Below are 22,572 nucleotides of genomic sequence, written 5' to 3' on the forward strand. Positions count from 1 at the left end.
ATGATCAGGTCAGGTCATCTGGAAAGAGAAAATTGTATTTTTTTGCTTTATGATTTGGATGTATTTTGTATCTTTTTCTTGTCTAATTCTTTTGGTTCAAACGTCTAGTTCTTTTTTTTTATTAAAGAGAAATGATAAAAGAGAGCATCCTTGCTTTGTTCATGTCTTAGAGGAAAAGCTTTCGGTTTTGAGTAGGGTAGCTGTGTGAACCTCTCAGCTGTGACCATTATTATATCTATGTAATTTTCTTTTATTCCTAGGTTGTTGAGTTTTTATCATAAAAGTTTGTTGAATTTTTCTCAAATGGTTTTCTCTATGTAATGTGAGGATAGTATGGTTTTAAGCCTTCATTCCATTAAATGGTGTATTACATTAATTGATAGTTGTATGTTGAACCATCCTTGCATCTCAGGAATAAATTCTACTTGATCATGGTATATTAATTCTATTTTCTAGTATTTTATTGAGGATTTTTGTGTTTATGTTAACCAGGAATACTTGCTTATAGTTTTCTTGTGGAATCTGTTTGACTTTGTATCAGGGGAATGAGTTTAAAAGTACACCCTCCTTGTCAAATTTTGAAAGAGTTTGAGAAGGTTTGATATTATTTCTTCTTTAAATATTTTGTAAAATTCACCAATGAATCCGTGTGGATCTGGACTTTTCTTTTTTGAGAAATTTTGAATTACTGATTCAATCCTCATATTAGAACAGGTTTGCCTTTATTATTAAAATAACCTTGTCAGTTGTCAAAGGAAAAGGTTTCTGGAATTTCCATTCCTATTTTTTTTTTTTTTTGGTGTAATTATGTTTCTGATGATTTAGGCATAAGAAGGGAAAATAACAACATTGCATCTGTAAAAGTTATATAATTTATTTAACTTAAAATACTTGATGAATTCTGGATTTTGAGGATGTATAGATTATGGAGGTTCTTGGGAAAATGAGACTAAGCTCAATATAAAGGGGAAAGTATTTTTTTCTAGTTAGAAGCATGAGATTTACATGTATCATGATTTTCTATTATGAGTAAGATATACTAAAGTTTGTATTGTACCCTCTTCTCAAAACAATGAGGAAGAGAAACATGTTTACAAATAATCCTTGGTTATTTTTATAGTTTTTAAAAGTCAATGCTAAACTTCTCCGTTTGTATGTAAATATGACATGTTAAATTTGTGATAGAATATCACCATGGGTTCCTAATTTCTGCTCCTGTTTAGGATCTGCACCCTACTCACTTTGGTTATACACTCCTTCCCTTTTACTACAAGAATCCACAAGCTTTTTTTTTTTTTTTTTTTTTTTCAATGAGACTTGGCTGTACAAGAGAGCTTTCGTAACCAAGGGAGCCACACCTACCCCAGAACTCAATGTTTTGGTATCTTGAAGAATTTTAACTTCAGTAGAGAACCTGAAAGATTGTGGGTAATATCACAGTCTTCTGATATTCCTGACATATTTCTATTATTTTTTTATTATTATTAGGGGGCTATGTTATAATCTATCATGGAATATCAAAAATTCCTAAGAAAAAACAATGACTTTGATAATTGTTTTAGTCAGTTTTTTTTTTTTTTTTTTTTTTAAATCACTGTGACCAAAAGACCTGGCAAGAACAATTTTAGAAGAGGAAAAGTTTTTTTGTTTTTTTTTTCCGCTCAAAGTCATGTCCCCAGTGGGACCTACCTCTTCCAGCAACACCCTACCTGCCTACAGTCACCATCCAGTTAATCCATTCAAATGGAGTGATATACTAATTAAGCTAAAGCTTACATAACCCATTCTCCTACAAACTCTGTTGTTTGGTCTTACACATGAGCTATTGGGGGACATCTCATGTCTAAATCATGACAGTAATATCCCTGTAAAGGAAAATAACAACCCTTTCTTTAGCTTCTCTTTCAATGTTTTGATCTATATATTAAAAATATTGCATTGTTATAGTGGTAGGAGGGGCTGATTTAGAAGGAAATTGAATCAGATATTATAGAATATTTCTTTATCCTTCAAAGCTTGTGAAAGTTTCCCCCTGTGGGTAAGGCATAGATGCTTTGTGATCTGATAAATACTCTGAGATCAAGAAAATATGTTGTGATCTGCCAGCTAAATTGGTCTTAGTTTTGTTTATATTTTTTCAGGACTTCAAAAGCTACAATGGAGGATCCTACTACTAGTAACACTTATTTGAGTGTTTATATATTTATATATGTAAGAGTATATGTGTACATATGTGTGAATATGAACAAAATATATCAAACTTCACAAAGTTAGCAGCATGTCTTAAATTCCTATAACAAGGTAATAAGAATGATTGCCATGCTATGAATTCTATAAAGTCAACAGCCTTTGGAAAACTATGAAAGATGGAGAAATGGTGGATGCATGTTTTACATAGTAATCAGTGATACTGGAATGGCATGTACACTCAGATTTTTCTGGCTACTGACACTCTCCCCCTAGGTTTTAACAATTACTGATTCATAAGTAATAAGAAAAAAACTGTAAATTCTACTCTCTTAGAAAAAGGACAAACTGAAGAAGAAAAAATACTGTGATCCTTATAAAAGTAAAAAGTATATTACTGTATTCTTATATTAAATACTTAGTTTTGAATTGAATAGGAAAGATTAAATGCTTAACTTGACATTGTCTAATATTTCTATGGTTTAAATATACCATTTACTTTACCATCTTTTAAAAAAACTTTTAAATTTTTAATTTATTTTGTAGCTGGGATTGAACCCAGAGGTACTTAGACATTGAAGAACATCTCAAGCCAATTTTTTAATTTTAATTTTTTTTTTTTAATTTTGAGACAGGATTTTGTTAAACTGCTTAGGGCCACACTAAGTTACAGAGGCTGGCTTTGAACTTGCAGTCCTCCTACCTCAGCCTCCCAAGCAGTTGAGATCATAGGCATGTGCCACAGCTTCCCGCTACTTTACTATCTTCACAGAGGTCTGTGATGCCATCAGGAATCAAAACACATGCGTAATTGCAAATTTTCAGTTTAGATGATAGTCTCGACAGCTGTTATTCTGACATACATTTCCTGGAGTTTCTGAAAAGTATTCAGCTTAATTAATTTGAGGTTTTTTTTTTTAATTATCTCTACCTTGTTGTCATGTGATAAAAGATTAGGCAATAACAAATTGCAGGGGATTATATTTAAAGAGTCAGTCTTGAGCAGATAAATTTTTGTATATAAATAAATTTAACTGAAGTAACTGGGTTATATTTCAGAACTGTGTTGCCACCTCTTTGATGTTAGACTTGGTATTGTCAGTTGCTCTGGTTTGGGATTGTGGAATTTATGATATAGAGTAGATGGTCAGCCAACCTGCAGTGGACATCCAGCATGATCATAAGTAAATCTTTGTTTTTAAGCCACTGAGTTAAAAAAAAAAAAAACGGCAAAACATATTCAATTTTTACTTACACATAGCTTCAGCCTTGTATGTTTAAGATCAAGGGTATGACTATATTATAAGAATAAATTTATTAATTCCTCCTTATTTTTAGAGGTATATACATTCAATGAGAAAATAAAAATTGATACTATCAAAGGAATCAGTTTCCATCACTTTTAAACAACTAATATAATTGATACTCAAATAAGTATCTTAAAAATAGTCAGGAATCTCAGTGATATTTTCTTTGTGAATTCAACTGGAATTGCTAATTAGAAATATTGAAATTAATAGTGTATCATATTGAAAGATGTAGAACAAGTCTGTCACATTTGTAATTATCACATTTATGTACATTTTTGTGGTAAGTAATTTATTTTAAGAGTGCTTTTGTACTACATGAAGATCAAAACTACTTATGAATGACTGTGATTAAGTATATTTGTGAAAATTTAGAGATCACAAATATTTTTGAAATTGGTCATTATCTGTAATACAAGGCAGTTTGAGAGTAAAGAAAGTTTACTTAGAAGGTTAGCAAAGAAAAAATAATTATAGCAGACTTCTTTTTAGAAACTACATACACATGAAGACAATAGAGGGAATTGTCTTAAAAATCCTTAAAGAATCAATCTAGAATTATATACACATTTAATGTTTTTCAAAAATGAAGGCATAATGATTTTTATTACATAAGGAAAAGAGTCTTCTTTTATACAAAGAAAAGCAGAAAAATTCCAGTGACTGTAAAATGTTTAAGGATATTCTTTAGGCAGAAGGAATATGATAACAGATGAGAAAATTAAATATAAGCAAAAACAGAAGGGTAAAAAGGTCAAATGTGAGTAGATAAGTTTTACAGTTTGAGGAATTGATAGCATATGCAAATATGTAAAAATCATATAAGTGATGAATGATAAAGCAGGGAAGAAAGGTCATAGAAGTATACTTTTATAAAATTATTATGCTACATGTAGAGTGGTTTAAAATTATTAGAAGATAAACTGTGATAAGATATCCATCCAATCCAAACTAGCTACAATTTTTTAAAAAAATGTTGTAGTCAAAAGATGAATTCATTAAAAAATATGTAGCTCTTGCAAAAGAATAGAGAAAAAGAGAAAAGGTCAAAGAAGTGTGAAGATGAACAGAAAATAAGCAAAATAATTGTAGTTTTAAATGCAAATATATCAATGATTATGTTAAATGTAAATTATATTAAATGTATCTCAACACTCTAGTTTTATTAAAAGATAGAAAATGTTTACATTATATACAAGAGCAAGAACTGATTCTATATTGTCTATAAAACATTCCCTTAGAATAAAGAGAAATCAGTTAAAAGCAAGAAAATTGAAATAAAAAATACATCAGGCACATACTAATTAAAATTAGTTATGTTAATATTCATGAGGTACATTCCAAACAAGAAATATTACCAAGAATAACCAGTAGTATTGCATAATGATATAGTCTTGTTTAATGCAGAAGACATTTGTCATGGTTTGAGTTATCCCTCCAGAAGCTCATGTTGGACAATGTAGGAGGTGAATTAATTAGATCTTGAGAACTGTAACTTAATCAGTAGATAAATCCATTTGATGAATTAATAATTTGAATTGAGTAGTAAGTACTAACTGTCACAAGTGGGATGTGGCTAGCGGAAGTAGTTCACTGTGGGGGGAACCCCTTGGGGATTATATTTTGTCCTTGGCTGCTCTTTCTCTCTGCTTCTTTGATGCCATGAGCTGAGTAGCTTTCCTCTACCACGCCATTCCACCCTGATGTTCTCTCTCACCTCAAGCCCAGAACAATGGAGTCATGGACTGAAACCTATGAACCATGAGTCCCAAATAAATTTTTCTCCTCTAAGTTGTTCTTCTCAGGTATTTTGATTTCAGTAAAAAAAATACTAACACAATATCCAACCATAAATATATGTTTATTAGCAAGAAATGTTTAAAATATATTAACTAAAACATAGAATTGAAAATACAAACTGTGATTTTAGTTTTCAAATTTTTTTTCAGTAATTGATAGAACAAGCCCACAACAATATCAGTACATATACAGACATCTTTAAATCACTATCACCCAAAGTACCATATCTGACATTAGTGAACACTATACCCAGCAATAGCAGAAGATATTTTTCTTTTCCCAAAGGGCATACAAAATATTCACCAGTGCTATAGTGTATATATCCCCCCAAACTCTGAACTAAATGCTTGTTCCCCAGCTTGGCTGTTGAAAATTTTTAAGAGGTGGGACCTAGTGGGAAGTCTTTGGGTCATTAAGCCACTGAAAGGGAGTGTAGGACCTCAAATATCTCCTCTTCCTCTCTTTTACTTTTCATCTTGAGGTGAACAGTTTTACTCAGCCATGCTGCTTCATAACAAGTCCCAAATCAACAAAGCCAATCATAGAATTAAACCTTAAAAACTGTGAGCAAAAATAAACCTTTGCTTTGTATAAGTTGATTATCTGTTATTTGATATGGTGATGGAAAACTAACATAACCATGATAGACCATATTATGAGTCAAATCATAAATCTCAACAAATTTTAAAAGATCAAAATATCACAGATATATTCTGTGACAACAATGAAATTAATCTTGAAATTAATGAAAAGGTATCTGGAAAATCAATATTTGGAAACCAAACAACATTATTTTTAGCTATATGTCAAAGGAATTACAAAGTAAATTAAAGAACAAATTCAATTAAAAGAAGAAGAAAACAATGCTTTAAATTTGTGGGATGCTTCTGAAGCAGCTACATAAAAGGACCACGTAAATAGTGTTTAGAGGGACAGTTATATCTTTAGTGCTTATATCTTTTAAGAAGAACTGTCTCAGAGGAACAGTTTATGATTTTATCTTAACCCATTTTTGTCACATCATCCCAAATGTGAAACACTTATAAAAACTTAAATGGGGCAAGAAATAAACTGCTTATGTTAACTTTGAATGATTATACTTTGAAAGCTCTATTCTTTTGAAAAAAGTAATAAATGAATGATAAGAGTATTTGAAAATATATTTTCATATATACATGGAAATAAATAAAAATATATATTTAACATATATGGGAAAATATAAAATTAAGAGTTCTAAATTATGATTTCCAATTTCTTAATGCACCTGTTTCAACCTGTGAAATATTCACAGAATTGGAATTTTGGGACCTAATGAGTTAAAAAACTGCATGAAAAAGGCACAAAGGAAAACTGAAGAAAGAAGTGATGAGCAAATATCAATAAAACAGTAGCAAGAAAGTGAAAAATCAATGAAATTAAGATTACTAAATGTATAGTCAGAATGATCAAGGAAATAGAAAACACAAAAATATTAGAAAAAATGAAGCATTATTACTAAAGATTATACAGACATTAAATGGATTATAAGGAAACAATATCACCAATTTTATACCAATAAATTTGATTTATAGATGAAATTTATAAATTCATTTAAAAAATATAAACTGCTAAAGCTCATTCAAGAATAAATATGCAGTATCTATAGCCCTCCACCTATTAAAGATATGTTGCTAAATGCCTTCAAAAAGCAAACAAATTTCAGATTTAGCTGGCTTCACTTGTTCAGCATAGTGTTAAAGTTTCTATCCAGTGTAATAAAAACAAGAAAGGGGACTAAGAACCATATAGATTGGGGGGGTTGATAAAAGTCTTTATTTGCAATTATATTCTACATTTAAATTCCCAGAGAATCTGAAAAAAAACTTTACCAGATAAATGAGTTTGTCAACAAGATAAATGAGATAAACCTAAAAATCAATTTTATTTGTATATACTAGCAGTGAACATGTGGGTCAAAATTTAAAATACTATTTCAGAAATGAAATGCTTGAAATACTTATAAGTGAAAACATGTATGGGATTTGTATGCAGTAAACTACAAAATAATGAGTCATAAAAACTTGCAATAAATGGAGAAACATTTGTACATTGAAATATTCATCATGGCAATTCTCATAAAATAGGTATATGGGTTTAATGCAATCTTACCAATATCTCAGAAAGAACTTTTTGGTAGCTATAGACAAGATTTCTCTATAATTCATATGGAAAGGCAGAGGAAATAGAATAGCTATAAAATGGGAGGACTCATTTACCTTATTTAAAGATTCACTATATTGTTGCTCTAGTCCATGAGTAGTATTGGTGTAGGGATAGATACATAAGCCAGTGGAAACAATGAGAGAACTCAAAAATAGACCCACACCAATATGCCTGGCCTTTGTCAAAGGTAAAAAGGGCTTTCAAAAATGGTGATTGAACAATTGTATATCTGTTGACCAAAAAGTATGACCTTTGATCCGATTCTCACACTTCGTATGGAAATGAATTCAGAATGGATCATGGACTTAAACATATAAAATATAACCATAAACTTTATATAAAAATTTAGGAGAAAGTCTTTAGTCTCTAGGGTTAGGAAAAGAGTTCTTAGATTTGATAACAAAAGAATGGTTTATTAAAGGAAAATTTGACAAATTAAACTTATCAAAAGTTCTCTATCTTGACTGTATCAATGTCATTATCCTGGGTATTTTACATGGGGAAGATCAGGTAGAGGGTAAATGAGATTTCTCTGTTTTATTTTTTTCAATTGCATGTTAATTCACAACGACTTAAAATTAGAAGTTTAAATAAACAGTGTATACATATTTTAAAAATCACTAGAGCAAAACACACTTCATTCTTCTGAAAGTACAAGTACTGAAGAATAGTTTACTTTTTCCAACCTAATATTAATTTTAGAAAGCTTCATTCAATAGTTTTATGTCTTTGAAATAGCTTAACTATTCTGTATACTTGTAAAGCCAGTCGCTATTCTATGTGTACAAAATTTTATTTATCTAAAGACATGAAAATTTTTATTAAAAATAGAACTCTAAAAGATGATGTACTTATTTTTCTAAACAATAGGTGGCATCTGAGCTTCACAAATAAAATTGATGATTCATGCCTCATGTATCAAGAATAATATTTTTCAAATTAATTTAAAAATTAATTTATATATTATTTATCATAGTTTATAGGTATTGATCAAGTAATACTTTTTTCTAAAATTAACATTGGAGAGTTTTCTCCTTTTGGTGAAAAATATGAAGATGAACTACCGATTTCATAATGTAGTTTTATGTCCTTCTGAATATATTATAATTTATACATTATAGAAGAATACTCTTTTCTTCTCAAGCCTATATTAGATGTATTAACTAAAATTGAGTAAATTGTAATTGCATATGAAATGTTCATTTTCCGATTTTACTTAATATTATTGAGATGTGTAAAAAAATCAAATGTAAGTATGGAATATATGAATGAAATGTAACTTTATTTTCTAATAAAACTTACATTATTTGGATTGCACTTTTTTGTTGTTGTTGTTCTGGTGATTGATTCCAGGAGCTCTTTACCATTGAACTACATCCTCAGTACTTTTTAGTTTTTATTTTGAGACAGAGTTGTGCTGGATCTCACTAATTACTGAGACTGACCTTGAACTTGTAATCCTCTTACTTCAGCCTCCACAGTCTCTGGGATTAAAGGTCTGTACCAGTGGACCAGGCAAAACTTACATTATTTGGAAGTACTAGCATTTGAACTATGAAGATTGAGTACTTCCAACCAGAATTTGAAACTTATGGGGATTATTTAGGCCTGAAGAATTACCCTAGGCAAGACTAATCACTATCTATTGTTTTCAGGTGTTCAGTACCTATTTCTCCGAGTTTAAAAAACAACAAAAAACTTAACAACAACAATGAGAGAGAGAGAGAGAGAGAGAGAGAGAGAGAGAGAGAGAGAGAGAGAGAGAGAGAGAGAGAGAGAGAGCGCTAGATCCTTCTGTGTATTTTCTCTAATTTGTAAGACCATAAACTCTCATACATGTTTAGAGAGGTTGACTTAATTCTTTCCTAAGAGCCACTGGGCTATATTGGTTCTGAATATGTTTGTATTTATGTTGTCATTCTGTCATGGTTCTCATCAGCACATAGACCTTCAGGAAAAGGCCATGAAGAAAGCCAACTACCAGTCTTGGAAAAGCCTGAACCCTGACTAAAGACTGGTAGGAGCAATCCAATTTTTCATTTAGAGAATTGAGTTGAATTCATGTCCTGCCATTTCTGAGCTCTGAAATCACTTAAGTTTTTAAATCTGAGACTCAGTTTCATTTACAATGTGATCTGCTGCGAGAATTGATTTAAGTTAAACAATAGATGGGTAAGCTATTCTATAACAGGGTTTTTCCTTCTGTCTTTAATTACTAGAAAATAAGATTTTAAAATTAATTTCAATTTATAAGTTCAAGCTGTAATTAAAGGATTACTCAATATAAATTTATAGTGATATATAGCCAGCCATTGTAAAAAGAAATTAATAAAAAGAAGAAAGGAAAGAAAATGAACTAAAAGCTTGAAGAAAATTTATTTTCACTTTGAAAGTTAGTGTTCAGTGTAGAAATATGATTTTGTCACAGTCTCATCCTGCTTCATCAAGGTATTACTGTAAGATATTTTCACTGAAAGTTTGGAAAAACAGAAGCTGTTGTGAAGAGGGCTTATTTTCACTGGAGAATGTGATGACAGACATCAGGAAATATGAACAATGCTGGAGGGGCTCTGGCAGTCTGGAAAGTGTGTAGAGGGTGGAGAGCAGCTATTTATACTGAATCAAGAGTGTGAATGCCTGGTTGAAAGCCTAAACTTGAATATCATCTCGCAGCAACATACTATTATATCATAGTCACATACTATCACATATTTAATAATTTTATAAGAATATATCTTATATATGTAAGAACATATTTTTGAGTAGTGATGCTTTATTTTTTGTGTCCCTTAGGGTGTCTAGTAGTATAATATATAACCTGATTATGTAGTAATCAGTAAATAATGATTTAAATTAGCCTTTCTATCTGTAAAAATAAATCTTTGTACTATACATATAGATTATAAGATAGTTTTATTTAAATTTGAAGCTCATATTTTATTTCAGTTTCTGTTTCTATATGCTTCAAAGATATAATGTACCTAAATCTCCTTAATCAACAGTTTTTTAAATATATATATAACATTATAATAAAAAGATAGAGAGGGCCTTAGTTATATTTTCTACTTTGAAATGGCTGAAATATTTAAAATACATTTGTAGATCCAAGTCTAGGTAAAAGGTGTATTGCCTAAGATCCTGAATCTACAATTAGCATATAAGGGAAAAATTCCTTTAGAAGTGGAGGTAACATGATCACTTATTTGAGCAATCTCTCAGACTTCAATATCAATTTGACTTATAGGGAATTCAGGGTAAATTTTAGAAGCCTTAGTCATGCCTCAACAACTTTTGTTTTCCTTTTACTTACAAGTTTATTCTCTTTACAAATTCTCAAAGCATTTAAAATTTTTTTTATCTATCCAGATTTTTAAAAATAAATAAGCTGTAGTGTTGTATTTTAAGTTTGGATTCCATACCAAAGGAGTTCTATAACTCTTCTGGTGCACCGACTATAACTAAACTTTTTACAGAGGAGAATACAGTTGGGTATAGTCCGAGAAGGGGAATAGCTGGGTCAAATGGTGGTTCCATTTCCAGCTTTCCAAGGAATCTCCATACTGCTTTCCAAATTGACTGCACCAATTTGCAGTCCCATCAGCAATGTATGAGGGTACCTTTTTCCCTGCATCCTTGCCAACACTTGTTGTTGTTTGACTTCATAATGACTGCCATTCTTACTGGAGTGAGATGGTATCTTAGAGTAGTTTTAATTTGCATTTCTCTGATTGCTAGAGATGGTGAGCACTTTTTCATGTATTTGTTGATTGATTGTATATCCTCTTCTGAGAAGTGTCTGTTCAGGTCCTTGGCCCATTTGTTGATTGGGTTATTTATTTATTTTTTTTTGTTGTTTTAACTTTTTGAGTTCTTTGTACACTCTAGAGATTAGAGCTCTATCTGATGTGTGAGGGGTAAAAATTTGTTCCCAGGATGTAGGCTCCCTAGTTACCTCACATATTATTTCTCTTGCTGAGAAAAAACTTTTTAGTTTGAATTCCTCCCATTTGTTGATTCTTGGTTTTAACTCTTGTGCTATAGGTGTCTTATTAAGGAATTTGGGGCCTGCCCCCATGTGATGGAGATTAGGGCCAACTTTTTTCTTTTATTAGACACAGAGTCTCTGGTTTGATTCCTAGCTCCTTGATCCATTTTGAGTTTACCTTGTGCATGGTGAGAGACAGTGATTCAAAAGACCTAAAAAGAGCATACTACAGGGACACAGCCACATCAATGTTTATAGCAGCACAATTCACAATAGCTAGACTGTGGAACCAACCTAGATACCCTTCAATAGATGAATGGATAAAAAAATGTGGCATTTATACACAATGGAAATTACTCAGCACTAAAAAATAATAAGATCATGGCATTTGCAGGGAAATGGATGGCATTAGAGCAGATTATGCTAAGTGAAGCTAGCCAATCCCTAAAAAACAAATGCCGAATGTCTTCTCTGATATAAGGGGGGTGACTCAAAATGGGATACGGAGGAAGAGCATGAGAAGAAGATTACCACTAAATAGGGAAGAGAGGTGGGAGGGAAAGGGAGGGAGAAGGGGGATTGCACGGAAGATGGAAGGAGACCTCCCTCATCGTTATACAGAATATATGTATGATGTTGGGAGGGGAGAAAATAAAAACAAGTGTGTCACATTAGATTGGGTAGAGAGAAGTGATGGGAGGGGAGGGGAGAGGAAGGGGGGATAGGAAGGGCAGCAGAATAAAAGAGACATTATTATTGCTGTATGTATATACGTGACTGTATGACCAATGTGATTCTGCAACCTGTACAATCAAAAAAATGAGAAATTATACCCTATTTGATTCAAATGTATGATATGCCAAGATCATTGTACTGTCATGTGTAACTAATAAAAAAAAAGAATACAGTTGGAAAAATGTATAGTATTGGGGTTGCTTTTAACGTGTTTTTCTTCTCAGCCAATTAATTTTGTGGTTTCTATAACTAACTGGCAACCTGAAGTTAAACTTTCTGAATTTAGAAGAATATGGTTTTGGTGTTCTGTGCTGAAACATTTCATCACCAAACTGGCCATCAGCAAATTCCATCAATATTCCATTCCACTGCTTAGTATGAAGCAGAACTTTATACCTCCACATATACACTCATGGGGAAAGGCATTAAAAAGGAAAGCAAGTACATGGTCCGTTGCTTTTTATTTATGTAAACATGGTTCTCATCTTGTCTGCACTGGGTGGGAATGAAGGAGCACATTCCAAGCACTGTTACAGTTCACTTATGTGTAGAAAATGGTTTCGGCGAACAAATTTAAACAGGAGGGAAATATGCTTAGATTTTTGTGTAAAGAGCAAATGCTGCCTTCATATTTCTTTTTGCTTACCAGCACTGCTGAGCTCAGCATAACCTGTTGGTCCTGTAAACTGTCTCATAAATCTCCAGTCCTATTATATATTGAAAATAACACAGTGATGTGACAGACATACCAGCTGCAGGAATGATTGTTCATGGAAAATGATATAATGCTAAGATTAATTTTATTGGCATTAGTGAACATCCTATATTGTAGAAAGTTTTTAGAGATTTCATTATTAATGTTCTCTATTAATCTTGGTAACATAGAAGCTAATCCTTTAACTGCTAAATTATGGCTGCTTTAATGGTAGTGGGTAGTATAGTGAGTTGTCTTTCTGATTGGTTCTTTTTGGATAGGCACTGTTTATAGAGAATTTCACCTACGAGTGTAGCTTGAGAAAACTAAATTACTATATGAATGAAAAGATTAAAAACACATGTAATGTGTAAAATGTCCAATATCCATTATAAAAATCAGAGTTCTAGAAGGAAATAAAATTAAACTCAGATAATATATGAGACTTTAATAAAGATGGGACTCAGAGAGGAATGGCAGGATTAAGGAAATCAACATGGGACTTGAGGAATTCAGAGACTAGGAACATTTAGATGCCATTACTAGTCCAATGAGAGATGGAGTCTTTTTAGATGAAGCATGCAGGACAGGAATTGTAGTAATGGAGAGATGAAAATACTGTCAGGAAACACTTTTTAGATAGTGGCGAATAGACAAACATATTTCTCCTTGCACTTTCTGATATACTCATGTCTCCAATTGGCTGAAATAGGATTCAGGATTGTGGAGCATAGGGCAGGGCACAGAATAGCCAAAACAAACCTGGAACAGGTAGATAGACAAAAGGTAAATGATCAGCAAATTCCTTTATGAAAATTTTGGTTACACTAGCCTTCTGTAATGGCTATTTCCAGTTAATTACCAATTACAGTCTTAATTGTAAGGCATCCCCATTTAACAATACTTGAAGGGGCACATTGAATCAGAATGTGCTGTAGTTCAGCAGCTTCTTGTCTGCAGATTTATAGTGGGGACTAGATGCTTCTAGTAAGTGGGCTTGTGGGTGCCCCAATGTCAAATATACATTTGCATATCTTAATGTACATGGAAGTCATGAAGCCCAGGAAAATAAATTATTTGACCTTCACGCACCAATTGGATTCAGACAATTTAATGGTTAAAGAACTGCTCTAGTAAAATGACATTTTGTGGAGATAAGGGAGAAAACAATCTGTCAACTCGGCAATAAAGCTTGAATTAGCAGGGATGAATAGGTTACAACAATTTGGATGATTCTGAACAATTTTACTACTTGTCACCTCATTACTTGGGAAATTTTCCTGGAACAGTGTTGTGTTGTTGGTGATGATATTGGAACCAGAGAAAGTAGTTTCCCTTTCAGGAGCAGGAGTGCCTCTCTATAAATTGTCTGAAACTTACTTCTGAAAACCCACCTTGGTTTATTCGGGGTGACAAATCAAAGGGCCGTTATCACTAATCACTAGAATATTTTACATTTCAAGCAACATAGTCCCTTTCCTGTTTATGTCAGATGTATCAGAAGACTCATTATCTTTTCAAAAGAAATAACGGTAGATTTTATATTTATTAACTACCTCTTTGTGATCTGAAAGGTAACATTACTTTTGTCAACTTCGATGATGTGAATTTTCAAGGCTTCACTTGAAATCAGATCCTCTAGTGTTGCAGCAAAGATGATGGTTGACAGTGAAATTGCAGAATTGGACTAGCCTTTTGGAGCTCAATTGTCACTATATCAGACAGTGAAATAAATACAGTTTTAATGAAGGTCCACTCATAACTTGAGGATCTGTAACAAGGCAGCAATTCCCATAGCCTGACAATTGGGTGACTGGAGCACTGAGATTTGAATATTAATGTTACTGTATCTGCATTTACCACCTGGTGGAGCTCACATACTAAAGTTACAGCTTAAGCAATAAACACATAGTTCAGTATGTTTATAAATGAATGATGCATAAAAGGATAACCTATGAAATTATTGCATGTGTATTCTCCCTAGTTTTCTTGGTTCCCAGACTAAGTAAGTTACTGGGCATAGTGATATCTTGCCTGAAGAACTGGGAAAGGAGGAAGGCAGAAGAGACTGAACCCCAAAGCTGTATTTTTTTCTTAAACCTTTTATAGAGGAAATCTTAGAGGGTGAAGGATGTTGACCACAGTGAGATAGGAAAACTTCCCCAAAAGGAAGTTTGTAAAGAGGGCAGTTGTCTATAGATTCTGGGAATGATTCATATATATATTTTTTTCTTTTTGGTATTCCAGAGAGGCACTAGTCCCTTTAAATTGGGATTCCTATTCTTCCTAAAGGTTCCTGTGTCCTAGGTGCAGCATCAGCAGAGGACAGAAGAACAGGTAAACTGAAATGATTGTGATTGCAGATTGCCAGTAACTGAGGGCTTAGCTGTGTGGCCTCCCAGAGGGGGAAGGAGCCCCAAAGTGATTGGTTGAATTTACTATCAGCATGATCAAAGGGGGTCCAGAGTTGTAATTAAATTATTTTTATTTAAGGTGTCGAAAAATTTCTTACACTGCTGTGTGTATAGACTGAGCTTCCTTACCAATGACTACTATTACAATGGGGGTTTTCACTTTCCTCAAATCATTTTTAATTAGAATGTGGTTAAAAACTTTAGGTAATGTGTACAGGACATCATCTTTTTTTTCTAGTCCAAATTGAATTCCTCTTTTTATCCCCTATAAATCACAGGAATCCTCTTGACATTGTTCAGGACCTTTGTTCAAAGTTCCTACATATGTACAAGCCCAGTGATTTCATTAAGCAAATTCTTTAGTGATTCTTATGAAATCTTTTTTACTTAGTATGCTATGGAAGAATTCTGGGTATCTGCCCTATTTGTTTATTTGCTGTTCAGTCTATTCTCTCTCTTAAATTCCTCAAGAAATTTTTACTTATGTGGCTGTAGAACCATGTAAAATATCATTAATGCTATTTTAAATTTGTTTCAGGGACCTCTCTTCCCACTTTCCATGTCACACCTCTTTTTCCATTACTCTCTAATCCTCATCTCACCCATGGCTCTTAATTATGTTTGCTCTGCTTATTGGTTGAGTCTTCTCATTTTCCACTTGCTTGCATTGGGTATGCCAAGTTTAGCTTTTTTTTAAATCTAAGGTAAAAGATAATAGGAATTTCCCCAGGCTTCATAACAAAACCCTTGACTGAATATAGCAAGACCCTTTTAACACCATTTAAAAAAAATTCTTTATTTTTTATTTTTAAATTTGTTCTAATTAGTTATACATGACAGTGGAATGCATTTTGACATTGTATACAAATGGAGCACAACTTTTCCTTCCTCTGGCTGTACATGGTACAGAGTCACACTGGTAGTACAATCATACATGTATATAGAGTAATAAGGTCCATCTCATTCCACTATCTTTCCGCTCCCTGCAGCCCCTCCCCTCCCCTTACTCCCCTCTACACAATCCAAATTTACTTCATTCTTCCGTACCCCACCCTCCATTATGGATCAGCATGCACTTATGCACTTATCAGATAAATTATTTGGCCTTTTTTTTTTTTGGAGAGGGATGTTGGCTTATTTTGACGAGCATGATATTCTCCAGTTTCATCCATTTATTGGCAAATGCCATAGTTTCATTCTTCTTTAAGGCTGAGTGGTATTCTGTTGTGCATATATACCACATTTTCTTTATTCGTTCATCTGTTCAAGGGCATCTAGGTTGGTTCTATAGTTTAGCTATTGTGAATTGAGCTGCTATAAATATTGGTGTGGCTGTGTCACTATAGTATGCTGATTTTAAGTCCTTTGGGTGTAAGCCAAGGAATGGAATTTTGACTGGCTCCCTTTCCTCCATCTCTTCATCTCCTTACTTAATTCAGAGAAGGTGATGAACATAGGGAAAGTCTTTTATTTTTTATTTTGGGAACTGCCTAATAACTGGTAGCCTATAGAAACACAGATGAGCTCAAAAAGCCTTCCTGTCTGGATAGACACAACCCCTAGGTGACCTTTGCTCTGTCTGCATACAGCTTTATAAGTGGAATCAAGTGGAAAATGAACTGGGTTTATTCTCTCCTAGCCCCTCAGTCAAGTACATTTGTGCCCAAACTCTGGCAAGTTCTATGGAATAGCCCTATTTCTCTCTTCTTTGGTGAGAAAAGTTAATTCTTAATGTGGGCATTGAGCATTAGTACTTGTTTATTCTTCTTATTATGACCTTTTGATTTCATAAGCTGTATGTCATCCCCACTAGGAAGTGTACTAACATTTTCTCTATACAACATGACTTGACTCCTTGTTGTGTCAGCCTGGGATGTCTACAAATTGAAGAGAAGCTGGGGAATAATGTCCCCAGCTTTTTGCAACCTCCAAATTCACTTTTAATGTGTAGGTTATTTAGTATTATCACCTCCATCAATTGTTTTATTTTTCTATTGGAATAAATAAGTTTTGGAATATGATTTTTATTCCTCTTCCCTTAGTCATAGCAACCAAATATGTCTCTAGATAATTGCCAGCTGTTGAATGGAGGCAAAAAAAAAAATATCACCTCTGGTTTAGATTTCTAAAGGAACATGGTAGTTAACGTGCACATATTAAAACATATATAAAGTTTTGTATTGCTTCATTTCTTTATCATGGTTACATGGAGAATCATTTAGCATTGGAAAAGTACTTTCGTGGTATTCTTTATAATAACAATTTCTCTTAGCTTTTACAGAAAGTATCTTGGGGGAAGGATCTTTTAAGAGGGCAATCTTCAGATTAAGCAAAAATACTTACAAACTATCATTTATTTATGTGTATTTTCTATGTGAATATGTTTGTATGTAAATTTATTGTTCTATTTTATCTGAGCAGTTCAAATGAATTAGTGCAGCTTAGTTTAGAGAACAAGACTGAAGGGGTGGTGCTTTAGTTTTTCAGCACACACACACACAAAGATAAAATTGTAGTAAAATTCAAAATGTCAGCATTTTGAAATAGTTTGTTCAAATATAGGGAAATCAAATTTCCTCCAAAGTAATATTTTAAAAGATGTGCCCAAGCAGCTTTTCCTGTGTTAGAAGACAATAAACTTTATATCCAACACATTTAATTTGCTAATAAAAGCTATTTATTCTTAAGAATTTCTAAAAGGCATACTATAAAAAAGTACTTAGTTATTTCCCAAAAGGCTTTATTCCAAAAGATAAGCAAACTCAAATTTAAGCCTCCTTTATGACTGTGTTAAGTACATCTAGTACATTACTTTTTGCTATAAAATCTCTTCAAATAGAAAGTAGTAAAAATTAAATCTGTGTTCTGCATGCCAAATCTTCACAATATTTCCCAGCTGTGTTGGCATTTTAAGCTAGGCTCTTACTCTTTAGAGTCAGTGTAATGAGCTATAATTGATGGTGGCAATGATGATGAAACATGAAGTGAGTGTTCTCATGTAAGCTTATTCAAAGGAGTTTTGAGCAATCACTTATGTCAGTCGTTTAAGTTTTTATAGTGAATGAACAAAATTATATTAAAAAAATTCCCACTTTGAACCTGATTTTTTTTTTTTTTTTTTTGCTGGCCATTAGATCAGGTTTTTTTTCTTTGTTGTTTGGGGGTTAAGTGTGGATTTATTTTCCAGAACTTAAGCTTCCTACATTCAATTATTTTTTCTTTAAAATACATATAATAAAGTAGCCATGAGAAGAAAATTTATAAATTAAGTACAGGATTAGTAGATATTCTTGCTTGGTTCTTTTAGGAGTTGGTGTAATTTTGCTGTGAATATTCAAAGTAGCATTCGGCATTTTATATCAATCATTAACAAGTGGACTACTTATATAACACTGAATTCAATAATGGCTTGGTGAGTTATCTTCATATGTTCAATACTTAAGTATACATATTAACAACTAGAGTTTAATATTTTAAGGCAATATTTATACACAACAAAATGTTTAAATCTTAAATGGTAAAAAAGTAAATACAAAAGAACTTATATAGAAAATATGAAAAATTTGGTTAGGAATCACTGACTTGTCCAAACACAAAATCCTAGAAAGATACTGTTATAGATACTAAAATTCAAATATGCTAACTCAATACAAAAATACTTCCTCAAAGCATGGTGCTGTCTAGAATGAACATAATAAGAAATGATGTTACTGAAGGATGAGTTTCCTCTCCTGGTTAAATATCTTTGTAAATCTGTGGCCCAAGTGTTTATTGTCATTTATAGAACAGAAAGCCACAGTGTAGGAACACGAATAATTTGCTTCTAGGCTTACAGGTGGAAAGTAGTCCTGTTGGCACTTTTACTTCAGTTCTTCCAGACAAACTGCTGTCCACTCTTATATATATATATATATATATATATATATATATATATATATATATATATATATATATATATAACACTTCACTAATTTGCATGTCATCCTCATGCAAGGGCCATGATAATCTTCTCTGTATTGTTCCAATTTTAGTACATGTGCTGCTGAAGTGAGCACCACATTAAGGTTTAAGTTATAATTATTAGTAGTTATTAATTGTATATAACAATGGATTTATCTGTGATATTTTCATATGTGCATATAACATACTTTGATTGTGCAACCCTTCCTGTTGCACTTTGTTAATCAGCTTTAAATTGCAGTGACCAAAGCACCTGACATAAACAACTTAGAGGAGGAAATATTCATTTTGGCTCATGGTTTCAGAAGATTCAGTCTGTGGGCAGCCAGTTGTATTGCTCTGGGCCTGAGGTCAGGCAGAAAATTATGGCAGAAGAGTGTGGTAGACAAATATGTTTAGCTCATTTCAGCCAGGAAACAGAATGAGGAAGGAAGGGCATGTGTTTCTGCAAGCAAAATGCTCTCAGTTTCTGATGTTCCCTGAGGTTTTTAGGCTCCATTAAATCATTGCTAGGCTCAGATAGGTTCACACAGACCTAACCACAAACTCAGGGATCTGGGTTTCAAGTTCCTGTTGGAACCATTTGCACTGTAGTCCCAAGATGGCTCCTGGTTGGGTTCTGGCTCCTGGTTGCCCTGTATTGATAAATTCAGAGCAACATTTTTTTAGACCTCTTTAATGAGTCAAACATGTTTAATGGTTCAGATAAAGTAGACTTCTAGTCTCTGGAATTTCTGCTCTTAGCATCAGGGAGAACCAGTATTCATATTACTTGCATCCTGGGTAGCTGAGGTAGGAGAAATGCTGCCTCACTTTGATCTACCATCTTGCCCACCTCTTCTACTTTTTTTTTTTTTGTACTGGGAATTGAACCCCAAAGCATTTTACCACTGAACTACATCCCCAGTTATTTTTATATTTTATTTTGAGACAGGTGTTGCAGAGCAGCTGAGAGTCTCACTTAGTTGTTGAGGCTGGCCTTGAACTTGCAACCATCCTGCTTCGGCCTCATGAGTTGCTAGGATCACAGCTGTGCTCCACTGGGCCTGGAAAGTTACACTTTTCCTATGTCATCAACTTGAGCTGAAACTATTATCTACAGCTATTTTTTTTTAATTTTTCCAAGATATTTTTGTTTGATAATGGCTACTTTTATGCTCCATTATCTCTTATTATGATACTACCATACATTGATAAATAATGTAGTTAGAAACTGAGTAGTTAATGCAAAAAAATTATGATACTTTACTAATTATGGTTAGTTATTCATCTGTTGCTCAATACCTAAATGTTCCAGTAAACATTTGATTAAAATCAACATTTATACATGAGTACTGATCACTTATTAATTTAGTGTGCCACTTCTCTTATATTTAATAGAAAAATATTAAAATAATTAAAAATATTAAAATATAATAGAAAAATAAAAATATATAAAATATAAATAAAATCAACATTTATACATGAGTACTGATCATTTATTAATTAATTTAATGTACCACTTCTCTTATATATAATATAAAAATATTAAAATATGGGAGATACTAAGCTGTCAATTTGAGTTTACATAATGGGAACATGTAAAAACAAAGAAAAGACTAAAACAAAGAGAACCCTCATAGATATTTTGAGAAAAAACAAGATGTACTCTGCATTATCCAGTGTCAATAAATAGACAGTAAACAACAAATAGCAAACATTTACTGAGCCCTTTCATTGTGATAAGAATTTACTTTTGTTCTTTGCATCACTAGAACTAAAGTACACAATAAGAATAACTTAAAGGAGGAAAAATTTGTTTCAAGCTTGTAGTTCTAGAGCTTCAATCTGTCTTCAGAGAAATCATAACAGAATATTTCCAAAAACAACAACAAAAAAAAAAAAACCAGGATAACTTCATTCCTCCTAAAGTTCATAAATTATCAGCAATGGTCTAACCCAGAGAATAAGCATAGAATTTTAAGTCTAAAGAGAAAATGTCAGCTCACTTTTAGAGGCAAGTCAGGTATAACTTGTGCTGATTTCTCAGCACAAACTCCAAAATTCAGGAGAGTTTGGAATGATGTATAGAAAATAGTTGTCAATCAATATTGCTATATCCAGCAAAGCTGTCTTTCAAAATTGAAGAGAAATAAATACCTTCCAAGGCAAGCAGAAACTAAAAGAATTCATGAGTACTAAGTCAGCATTATAGACAATATAAGGAAATACTATACACCCCAAAAATCAAAATCAAACTCAAAAGTTCAGGAATGAACAAATCTCATTCTATGATTAGTTAAGCAAATGTGAAACAAGACCAAATTAAATATTAGAAAGAAATCAAGATGGCAGGAATTGATAAAAATTTCTCTATACTTACATTTTAAATGGTCTTAACTCTCCAATTAAAAGGCAGAGGCCAGCAGAATGAATTTTAAAATAAAACCTAATTATATGTTGCTTGCAAAAGGCAAAGACAGCTGAAAGTGAAAAGATGGAAATTGGTATACTACGAAATGGAACTCCAAAACAAGCAAGAGTAGCTACTATCATCTGACAAAGCAGACTTCAAAGCAAAATTGATAAGAAGAGACAAATAAGGTCACTTTATACTGGTAAAAATGAGTAATCTAACAAGAAAATATAATGATTTTAAATATTTATGCTCCTAATGTTGATGCACTGGTTACACAAAAGAGACACTACTTGAATTAAAGCCTCAGATAGACCCCTGTACAATAATATTGGGTGATTTCTGCAATAAATAGGTCATTCAGACATAAACTCAGCAAAGACTTTTCAGACTAAAAAATATATGAAATTTATTAACCAATATCTGTAGAATATTTCATCCAACAACAGATAAAACCACTTTCTTCTCAGCTACTCACAGAATCTTCTCCAAAACATAACATACTTTAGATTACAAAGCAACTTATAGAATACACAAAAAAGTATAATCCTTGCATTTTATCAGATCATGAGGATTTATATTATAAATCAACACAAAGAAAAATAAACCCACATAGAAACTATATCACTATGGAGTTTCCACACAAAAGATGAGGCATGGAAGCACTGTATGACCCAGCTATACCACTCTTGGTACCTATCCTAAAGAATTAAAGTCAACACACTGTAGTATTATATGCATATCTGTGTTTATAGCATCTCAATTTACAATAACCAAATTAGGGAACCAGTTAGGTGTCCATCAATGGATAAGTGGATAAAGAATGTGAGATAGATATATAGACAATGGCATTTTATTCAACCATAAAGAAGACTGAAATTATATCATTTGTA

General features: G+C 32.5%; 1 non-coding gene across 1 annotated transcript; it reads right to left on the minus strand.

Annotated features, from left to right (window-relative positions):
• Nucleotides 1–19,272: 19,272 nt before the first annotated feature.
• Nucleotides 19,273–19,379, minus strand: LOC114085363 (U6 spliceosomal RNA). Its single transcript, XR_003581464.2, has one exon. It is a non-coding gene; the product is annotated as a U6 spliceosomal RNA (small nuclear RNA).
• Nucleotides 19,380–22,572: the final 3,193 nt, after the last annotated feature.

Source organism: Marmota flaviventris, chromosome 1 (assembly GCF_047511675.1).
Source record: "Marmota flaviventris isolate mMarFla1 chromosome 1, mMarFla1.hap1, whole genome shotgun sequence".
Lineage (NCBI taxonomy): Eukaryota > Metazoa > Chordata > Mammalia > Rodentia > Sciuridae > Marmota > Marmota flaviventris.